The sequence below is a fragment of the Anguilla anguilla genome, chromosome 2 (genome assembly GCF_013347855.1).
Source record: "Anguilla anguilla isolate fAngAng1 chromosome 2, fAngAng1.pri, whole genome shotgun sequence".
NCBI lineage: Eukaryota > Metazoa > Chordata > Actinopteri > Anguilliformes > Anguillidae > Anguilla > Anguilla anguilla.
This window is the reverse complement of record NC_049202.1, coordinates 49,290,340-49,301,770: the sequence shown is the minus strand read 5'-3', so window position 1 is coordinate 49,301,770 and position 11,431 is coordinate 49,290,340. Positions and strand designations below refer to the sequence as shown.

Below are 11,431 nucleotides of genomic sequence, written 5' to 3'. Positions count from 1 at the left end.
GCTAACTGTATAGCCTAATATATTTTTTCCAACTGTTACTACTTCTGAACAGGTTCAGAAATTTAAATGTCTGCTCTGACAGGGAGACCCTCCATTGCCCCTGCAAGCAATTCCATCAGATAGACCATTCACGTCTGGAGCAATGAGCAGGGAGCAGGACCTTGGCTCAAAAACACTGCTTCCATCTCAAGGAGGTTCACATTAACTCTTTTCCATGAGGAGCCCCACAGGCCCGGAAGGGGGGAACCTTCACAGACAGTTTTTGATAGAGAGAAAAAGATTGAATAAAAATACTCTTTGGCCCCTTCCTAGGGCAAAGATGTTATTGCTCCTATTTCTAAAAGAGATTTTAACTTTGATGAATAAGCCTGAGAACCTTCTTTGTCCCTTAGTATGGTGGGAATGACAACCTGAAAACAGGAGGGTTTGGGGTTTTTTTAATTGTAGTCTGTAACATGAGTCTATGGTCCTGAGAACCCAAGGAAACCGGGTACACTGACACCAGTGATGGAGATGCTGTACTGTAAAATGTGCTCACTAAGGCTGACAACTGTCAGCGACAGGACACGCCACTGGCACTGAATTATTGGACGAGACACCAAAATGGACACTTCCCTGATGAATGAAACATTAATGTACCCGATCACAAGAGCTGGTTAAGGTTCCCCCTCATCCACCAAAATGGGCAGAATGGGTTGTATGAGTCCCAGAAGCGCTGTGTGCCGTTGGTGCCGTCAAAATTTGCCACACAGAGAGGGCCACTGTCACCATGCCACAAGCTCATGTATGGTCTCCTGAGTTGCAGCTGCAGCAAACTATTACAATGCCTTCTGGCATGCTTCCTCCTAAGAGACCCCTATTCCCTCTCAGAACTGCAACAGAGCCCTGGGCAGGCAGGACGTCATCTTTAGGCGAGGCACCCAACTCTATACACCAAACAACTTGTGACATTGCAGAAAACTTCAGGATTGCGAGAGGGTGGAGTAACTTAAGGCAGCATGCGCCCTCTCAGATGCAGAGGCTCCTGTCAGTGTTTTCCTTCTCCAAAAATACTAATTAAGATTACTATATATGCAAACAAATTATTAATACCAATCTGGCATCAATGTACCAATCTGTACTTGAACTAGGGTCTCCCAAAAAGCACAGCTATAGCCGACCAACTGAGCTATCTATCTACACACAAGCTATGCCAGCCACATATGGTACCTTTTTCCCTCTTGGAGAAGAGGCTCCGCTTGGCCAATGTGCAATCTTCTGGGTTTTACTCAATAAACAGCCACACGAAACAAGCCTGTGAAACACACAATAAAAGAACACAGGCATATTAGCACATTTTCTAATGCAATTGTGGTCCATCACACAACATTCACTTATCTAATAGGAGGCAAAAAAAGCGTGGGCAGACACGCAGCTGTATTTATAGCGGGTGATGATGTGCCCAAAGATAGTAGGTGATGATGTGCCCAAAGATAGTAGAGTTCATTTGCTATTCTGTCTCCTAGACAGCTCACCCTGTCAGCAAGGCTGACCCATACTGTGGTGTGTTGACCAAGATGAAATGTAAAAAATAAAAAAAAAAGAATGAATTACCCTAAGTGTCATGTTTTCAATGTCTGAAAACTGTGTAAGGGTCTGAATATTTGTGCAGGGAACAGTACATTCCTTCATTGTATAAGGTAAGAAGATGAGCTTGATACAGTATGTGTGTGCATAGTGGTATTCAATAAAACTGGAAAAAAACATTTTGCATTTCAAGGGCCAAAGTGTTTGCATTCTCTTAGAGAACATAAAGATACATCAGTGAGGAACTGTGTAATAAATAACATAAAATCCAGGCTTGAACAGAGGCAATAGTTACAAAGACCACGTAGAAAAAGATATCCCTCCACTTTAGATGTATAAGTAATATTTTTTCTTTGGTCCTGAAAATTAGTGCTGTCAGTTTATTAATAGTTTTCAATTATTAAAAGCAAACATCAAAAAGTCGGGATATAGTGAACATTTCTAATGAATAATTGAATTTTGATTAATCATACATCAAAGTTATCAAATAATGTTAGAACATGATACACAGAGAGATAAACCTATTTTAAGTTTTACATGTTTGATACTGAAAATTTGAGTTCTTATTTTAGATTAAACCAATTTCTTTTAATGAGAGTTGACAGAGACTGTGAAAGTAAATGTATAAAAGATGATGCCGTAACTTAAAATATTCTGAACACCAACCACATGGTAGGGAAGTATCCTGTCCTAAATTATAATTGAAGAAGCAAGGTCAATCCTTCCAATGATATAGATTTTTGTATTAATGCATGCTTTATGTGCATCTCTGGCCTTATTAATGCTCATCCATTTAAGAAAAGGGTGTCAATTATTCCGCTGTCATGTTTGGAATTATTTGCTGTCGACCAGTATGTGAGTGGGGAGGGGTGCTATACAGTTTATGATTGCCTTTTCATCATCCATAGAGAGACTGTTCTATATTATCATTATATTTTAACAGAACACTGCAAGGGTTAGCAATACAATATTCGGCAACACTCAAATAATGTTATCTCCTCCTGAAATAGGCCACAATTTTTTTGGATTTGGATTTTTTTTCCCACCAGAACAAGGCCATCCAACTTTGGGGACTTAAAATTAAAATTCCTTTAATGTAAATGCTATATTCTGCTCCCTCCATGACTTTCCTAAATATGTGTGCTGGAAATAACATTTTAAAATAAAATAAAAAAAATAATAATTTGATTCAGTATAGAACTACAGGCAATTTGTGCAATTTTCTTCACAAAAACTTTTCAGTGTAGCAAGGGGTGTTGTGTCTCCCCATCACTCTAGACTGCTCCCAGCTCATGTTCAGGAGCTTGTCTTCACAAAATACGAATTTGGGAAGTTTGAGGAAGCACATAGCCTAATAGATGAATATATATTTCACCCAAGGAAGCTTTTTGATTTTCTCTTTAATGTATCCCTTTAAGCTTATGCAAATCAAACATACAGTTAAAGTGGGGCTTCAACCAAGAGGGGAGAAAATGTATTAAACCAAAAAAAAATCCCGCCAAGTTACGCCTTGGCAGTGGCATGCCTCATACCTATACAGCACCGAGAGTTCGGCACTTTTCAGGGTTCCCCACAGAAATAACCACAACAGCCACAGACACTCAGCCCTTAAAAACATTACATTCTGTATATTCTGACCCCATTTCAACAGACAGATTTCATAAACAACTTCACATGTCCACACAATAAAGCCCCAAACTAAGGGGATTTTGTGTTTTCTCCTTCTTCTTCTTCTCATTCTTCTTTTTCCTGCCGCCACTAACATGTCTCCCCATTGGACATTTTACCGACACCAGCCAAATCTTCACCTACACGACCCAATCAAAAACTCGCATACACACGCAAAATACCCATACCTTTTTATTTTGAAACATTTCCAGTTTAAACAGCTATTCTGCCTGTGGCCTAGTGGGCAAGGTTACAATCTTGAGAACATGGGGTCCTAGGTTCAAGCCCAGCTAGGAACAAGTTTCTTTAACCTGCTTTTACCCTCACTAATAATTGTCTACTACTTCTCAATTATTGCTTTTGCACCATATATACCCGCCGTTCACCGAACGTATACACTGCATTATGACGTACCATCTGCACGTTCAGTTATTAACCGGCTACAATATTGCAAAGCCATATGGATTCAACGGGTGCTCTTCTGTGCTTACTGGCCTGTGTTCTTCTTTAAAACCACGGGCAGGTTTGCTAATGGTATTTCACGCATTGCATAGCTATGTCATGGTGCTGCACTAACAAAGTCACAGACTGGTAAACCTCCGGTTGAAGGATTGAATCCCGCCTCACCCTCAGGCAGATAATTTCCTCTTTTACACTAACGTTTTCTTACGCTTATATTTGCTTTACCAAAACTCACTCACGACCACCCATATGCATTTCATGACGGCAAATGTATTCCTTTTATTAAAAAGTTACACCAGTTCACCACTGTGCCATTTCTACTAACTATATTTCTTCACTTGGCTACCATACAAAACTTTATCAGCAAATGCCACGTTTCTACATGTTCTTCATGTTACTTCGCCCTGTTCTCTATCTAGCCACATACAAACAGTTACTACGTATGTACGTTCTGCAACTCCCCATTAAAACATTGCATTTAAAATCATGACTCACTCATAATTATAACTACTACTACTGAACATGAGAAGAGCACATCAGTGCAATAGATTTCACACGTTACTTAACCCTCCACTTTAACGACTAATACTTTATACAGACTGTTATATATACCATTCGATAAGGAAACTAAGCTCGCTCATGGTCACTTCATTTACTTCGCACCATAATCTGTGATCATGTCAACCTTCACCTACATGCCCATTCTGCTAAAAACATATTGTTTCAACTATGCAATTTCATGATTTCTCCTAATTTCTCTCACGCTGTTGTTATTTTCTCATATGCAAAGCCTGCTGGGACATATGCATCTGCTCCTATTCTCCACTATCAAGTTTTCCGGTTCTAGCTTAGCAAAACAGCGAAGAGGATTCCTACCTGCAGATAATTCTAGTAAATATAGACGCCTATTCAATCAATCTTGACTGTGACAAAGCCATCCACACATATGTTTGGCCTGTGAAAAGAATTGAGGAAATATTGGGTAGCACTGGTTTGGAATACATCTTATTTAATTTCGGGGAGGCAAGATAGCCTATATTGTTTGTAGTACCGTAACTTGGCGTTATTTTGATATCAATACTTTTAATGGCAGGCCTGGATTTTGGCAGTCTGAATGAATGAGTTATAGACGGTGTATGTCTTGTATGTGTGAGTAACTTGGCATTTTTGTAAGTTGAAAACGTGTTTTTTATGAGATTGTAGTTTACACACACATCAAGAAATTGTGGATATGTATAAAAATTTAGCAGATAGAGTGAAATCTTCATTAAGATTTTATTTCATTCATTCTGCATGAAGCATGATTTAGCCTTTGATTTGGCTTTTAACAAAGGATTACTACTGCCATCAACCTGTTCTTGAGACATGGAACAATACCAAAATTCCAATCTGCATATTTAAAAAAAAATATATATATTTTTTAAATCTTTATATATGATTAGTCATGGGATTTTATAAAGCTTGTGTTTGAACGTGTTGAACCCCTCTTTCTTGAGACTTTCCTTGAAATTTACCAAATAAAAAAATTCTAATGAAACAATTCGGGAAATTCAGTTGCACAACTTCATAAGGTATGTATTCAGAAACAGGTACTATTATGTATGGAGCATTCTTTCCTTCTACAATCTAGATTTTAGATTTTATCACTGTTCAATCTGACCTACTTATGTAGATAATATCTTACTTAATATGAGCTTATCAATATTATTTTTTAAGGAGCAAAGTCATTCAACGATAATGTATAGGTCGCCATATATCAGCCATTTATGTCCAAAACAAGTGTTTAAAACAAATCAAGAATACTATGGCATTAAATCATATTTTAAAGCATTTGGGAAGTGATTTCTCCCCTTCAGAGACATTAGTGTGCTAGCTGAACTAATTGTTTGTCTTCAGTCATTCTGCAGTGAATGCTGACTTTCACTCCCCATGCAATTAAAAAGAGATCAATATGTCCTGACAAAGGTTATGCACTGTGGTGCTGGCTAGTTCCTCAGCCACAGTTAGTCAGCAGAGTTGAGCATCAAAAGCACGGAACCAAAACTCTAATGGAGCCCACATCCAATACCTCACATATATAGCGCAAGGACAATTTATGCATGGTAAGAAAACCTGAGAGGCGTAAGCAAATGAGACTGATGCATTCAAAGCTGAAGGTTGCTTGCATTTTAAAAGTAGTTTTAACATATAACAGATTCCATTGAGGATCTATTACTATATCCAGAATTATAATGTATCCTAGATTTATTTACAAATAAATCAACATTACAGGAAGGTTGAGCAGGAACACTGAGCTGAAAATACTGTAGTTTACACAATGTCTGAAAATGGGGTGTATCAATTAGAAGACTGAGTGTGTACATTAATCGATTTAAGATCAAACAAGTGTCAAAGATTTGGAAAGGAATGCATTTGCTACTGATATAACACACAAATACATGCATTCACTCAGTGGCTGCTTTATTAGGTACACCCTACAGTGCCCCCCAAAAGTAATGGTAGAATGAAATTTGTCATTTTTGCTATCTGGATTTGAGATGAAAAGATGAATATGAGACGACTGTACAATCAGCTTTTATTTAATGGCATTTAGATATATATATGTTTTATAATTTTACAGAAATGGCAGTTTTTTGTGTTGAGTCCCCCCATTTACAATATAAAACAATTAATACAATAAAGCAAGAAATTCTAATATTTGGTTGGATAGCCCTTAAATAATTGCATGAAATGTATGATACCCAAATGTTTGGTAATGTCAGTGTATCTGCTTTGGAAATGCCTTTCCATGCCTTCCCTGCAGCCACTTTCAGTTGACCTTTGTTTTATGGGATTTCTTTCTTCAGTCTCCTCTTCAGAAAGTGAAATGCATACAGATCTGGATTTAAAGCAGGTGTCTAACTTGGCCTGTCCAAAACTTTCCACATTTTCCCATTGATGAACAGTAGCATTGGCAATGTGTTCGGGGTCATTGTCTTGCTGCAGGGTGGAGTGATGGTCAATGAGGTTGGAGGAAATTCTTTGTACATAGCCAGACAAAATATGTGTGTACACTTCCAAATTCATCCTACTGCTGCCATCCTCCATTACACCATCAATAAAAAGGAGTGAGCCTGTTCCAGGAGTAGCTATGCATGGCAAATCCAGGACACTACCTCCTCCATATTTCAAAGATGAGATGGTATGCTTTGGGCTGTTCCATTCCTTTCTCCACACTTTCCATTCACCACAATTAGTAAATATGGAGAAACACTATTTGTTGTGATAGCATCCATAGAAGCACCACAACTTTTTAGTAAATATGGCCCTAAGTGTTTAAGTTACAGAATGGTAGTTATCTTATCTAGCTAGCTCATTCTATTTGAGCTGGGAATATTTTCCAGCAATGTCCTTGTATAAATGGCCAAGAAGTAAAGTCATGTCAGATATTCACAAAGAGAAAATTTATGATCATCCATTTTCTGTTCTCGCAGCTTCACCAGATTTTGAATCAAAATACCATGCAGGAGGATTGATATGACATCAAAAACAGAACCAGTAGCTTTTTATATTCTCTTCTGTAAATCTAGCATTTAAATGGTTGATCTTTAAAGTGACAAATCAGTGATTAAAAGAGACTGTCACACACTGCAGGGAAAAGGGTGCTATCTAAAGTACCAGTGATACCTTCTATTTAAATTAAATCATCTAATTAATATTTAGAATTTATCTTCAAAATCATACAAACCAAAAATCATTGTGCTAAATTCTGCATATTATACAAGTAGGACTTAGAAATGCACTATGGACAATCCCTGGCAGCATTTATTCTTAAACGAGCAACTGAAATTGGGATAAAACTCAGCCCCCCAATACAATCCCCCCAAGAAGGGATTTCAGTTTAGATTAATCTAACAAGATCTTTTTTCCCAGCCATACTCAGGTAGAGTAATTGCCTTGGTTGAAAGTACTGTCATTCATGTCTTTCAATCTCAGTTAGGTAATACCAGCTTAAAGGAACGGTCTAGAAAAAATCTGATTAATAGGTTTGTTGAACACTTGGTTGCTGAAGATTAGATGAGAAGTTAACAGTGGGCATAAATACAATAAAATAAAAGTATGTAATTATAGCAACCTTAGCTACAGTGAAGACAGTGCTGCCATATATATCATTTGGCTTTTGATAAAGGTTCCAGAATGTTTGTTATATCCTGATAGGTCAAGTCATGTGAGCTCTTGCATGTAGTGTTCTATGAGCCTAGATTTATGTATTGGCAAAAATGAATGAGAATAGGTCAATCTGTTAGGGACTCAGAGCAATACTGCATTTTTATTTGCTCCTTGTAGCTAATGGCTGACAACTTTGGATCATATGCAAATGTACATATTTCTAGGTGCATCACTATCTTAAAGTTACAATCTCGAAGATTTCAGTTTAGTTCTCTTTGGCGGTACCAATGGCGAGAAGCGGTAATTGCAGGTGTTTTGGGACCTCAATTCCCATAGATCCAACCAGTGTCACCGTGTAACGTCAGTCAGTTGGCACCTGGGCCACGCCAACTATTACACTTATTATTTACTGAATAAAAAATGGTTGTTATACAAGTAACGTTATGTACATACTCATTCATTGTCTAACATTAGGCTAACTTAAGCTGTCTTTACACTGCCGAGCCGGGTTAAAAATGCTGTAGCAGACCTGGGGTAGAATTAGTGATGATCCATTTCCACAAACGTTCTTTATCCACCTTTTGCTCGGTATGAACATCTTTACACTGCAGAGAAGAATTCGCAGGATTCGCTGTGGCTCGTGCAATTATGTATCTCGTGCATCATCATCGTGAATGATTGTTGTGTGATATTTTTGAAACTGCCTTGTTTCTGGTTTTGCTAGCTAAACTGTTCAAGAATAAAGCTGAGCTGGGTGTTAAATTAGCAATCAGAATAAGAAGAATAAAACAAAAACCAAGCAGATTCCATCAAAAAAGGGCATCAAGGCTGAAGGAACATATGAGGAAGGGTAATAAAATAATAACGACGCTAATCCATACTGCCGTATTCTTTTATTTAGTTTTCTCCGGCTTGACATCTTTACACAGAAATCAGACCCGGCTCTGCTCCACCTATACCCCGGCTTATATATTGATGAACTTGATGGCAATATAAATAACGGTAACGTTAAGGCCAGTTAAGATCAATGATTTGCAACGAGACGAAATGGTTTTAGAATGTTGCAGAGAAAATTGCAGCGGTGTGAACTGGTTAGTTGCAGAGCGTCTGAAGCCATTGCCTGGGGTCTCAAAAGACCCACCTTGTCAAATCGCCAAGTGCAGTTTTAGAACGTTTACAATCAGACGTCTTGGAATTTTGCAAGTTGCATCCAGTCTCGTTGCGAATCATTGATCTGAACTGGCCTTTAGTTAGCTACACGGCAACGCTGCAACAAGGTAGCATTGCATTCGAGAGACGGTTTGCAAGGTTGGCACCAGTCGGTAGCGTTAGCTAGCATTTTTTCTAATTGTTAGCTGACATTAGATCGTGCTAATTACATTAGCTAGCTAGCTAACGCAACGTTACCTGATATGAGAGATGGATACTGTGCGCAATGTTGTCTAAACTAACAATGCCTTTATTGACATGGTCCGGTAGCTAGCGTTAGCTGTGCAAATAGCTATGTAATTTAGTAACGTTACATTGTCATCAAATGTAATACGAAATCTACATCAACAAATAATATGACCTCTCATGTTACACAAAAACTTTCCATAACCACCCCCCCGCCCCCTTCTCTGTTATCGTAACGCTGGCAGACACCGAAAAAAACAGTATGCCGCTCACACACAAGTGAGTTGAAGAGCAAGCCTGTTGCGTTAGCTCCGCCTACCCTCTCTGGCGGACCAACCACTGATGGGTGATGGAAAACGCGTCACTATCTATGCGCCGCTTGTTATTTTTTCTCGGGAATGTCGCCACAGACACCCAGTTCTTTAATCATAAATTATAATAATAATAATATTAATTAATATAATAATAGGCTCAATCACCATTGTGTTACCTAATTCAGCGATAAATGTCTGTTAAGTCACTATCTATTTTAATGAAAATCTTCGAGATCATTACTTTAAGTTTGAAAACTCCACATATGCAAAGTCATTGGCCCTTCATTTGACCATTTTTTGATATTACAACCAATATATAAATAAAGCTTTGTCCAAATGTGCTCCATACTAAATATTATGCAAATTGGTCAGGTGACCAATGTAACCAATGGTTATTTCACACTTACTTTAACAAACCAAACAGGGGCTTGGAATAGAAAAAGAAAAGAAAAAAAAACACCAGTCACGACATCTCTAAAAATGCTGTTCCAGAGCAGTTATACTCAAATCTAGAAACCAATTAACTGCATGGTATCTTGTAAACAACACATTCATTCCTGTCTTCTAGTATAATAAATTATTATAAAACAGCTGCTATTATACATTAGAAATGGAAATGAGAGATGACAGCAATAGACACAGAGCACTTCGGGGAAGATAACAAATAGGGTGTGAAAGCAAGAGAGAAAGAGAGAACCTAGACAGAACGCTAATAAGTCACACCTCTGTAACAGTTATCATAATTTTCATGCACCCTACGCACTAGTGCAAATGCTGTAATACTGTGTGTGTGTGTGTGTGTGTGTACGTACACACACACACACACCTTATTTTCCCCAGTTGCTCAATATTGGGGGTTTTAGCCTTGCCAAATACTTCCTGCATGTTCTGCAAAGCATCTTTGTGACAACAACTCCGTAAAAAGCACTATTAAATTAAATAGAATCAAATATAGTGTATTTGTGCCAGTGTGATGAAACGCATTTAATTTAACAAAATTGAATGGTTTTCTGCCTTTTACACTCACTGATGTTATCTTGTTTCAAGGCTGAAGACGTATGATGTCAAACTCAGACCCTCTGGAAAAAACCAGAAACAATTATGAATTTCCCAAGGCAGATATCAGTTAATGCTGACACTGCCGATACATTTTATGCTTTTATTATTATTATTACCATTTTCTTATTAGTATTTCCCCCATATCATATTCTGTTCTATTGGTGATTAATTAATTGCCATTTTAAATTAAATGCAATTTTTTAGATTTCATATTGCATCTGGCTGTTTTGTCCCAACTGTCGAACTGACAGACATGCTGATACACCTAAGTGTAACACACCTCAGGATTTGAGGTGGCAATCATAATGTTTTGATTCCTGGGATTATATGGAAAGAAAAGAAACTTTCAAACTTCTGCTGTCCTTAAAAAAGCTCTTCATCGGGAATGAAATTTATTATAACAAAGTGGGTGGGGAGGGGTGTTATACAATTCATGTAAACATCATGGCATTACATGAATACAGGCCTATAGATATTACATAAGAAACAAATACAATAATTTTACAAAGTTCAATTAAAACTACACAACTCAATACGCTTTTACAATCCACATTAATACTGAATTCATATTATATGATTTTCTCTTGTGACACTCATACTGGATTAGATGTGCAGCTGCCTTGTCATATGGATAATGTCCATATGGAGTACTGATAAACCAGAGGTGCGTTCAAGTTCAGCGAACAGAGGCGAATGTTCGTGGCGAACATGTTTTCTTTGAACAGTGCAATTTGAACAGCTTTTTACGAACATTCCAAATTGTTTGCATTAAACATAAACAGACATGGCGACGAGAGCGTTTGTACTCACACACTTGT

At 37.8% G+C, this 11,431-nt stretch overlaps 1 long non-coding RNA gene across 3 annotated transcripts in view; it reads right to left on the bottom strand.

Annotated features, from left to right (window-relative positions):
• The window catches only part of LOC118220079, a 173,387-nt gene that overhangs the window by 132,781 nt on the left and 29,175 nt on the right, over positions 1–11,431 (bottom strand). For all 3 annotated transcript variants that reach the window (XR_004763906.1, XR_004763907.1, XR_004763908.1), the window contains exon 2: positions 1,210–1,294. This is a non-coding gene — a long non-coding RNA (uncharacterized LOC118220079). The remainder of the gene's footprint in view (positions 1–1,209; positions 1,295–11,431) is intronic.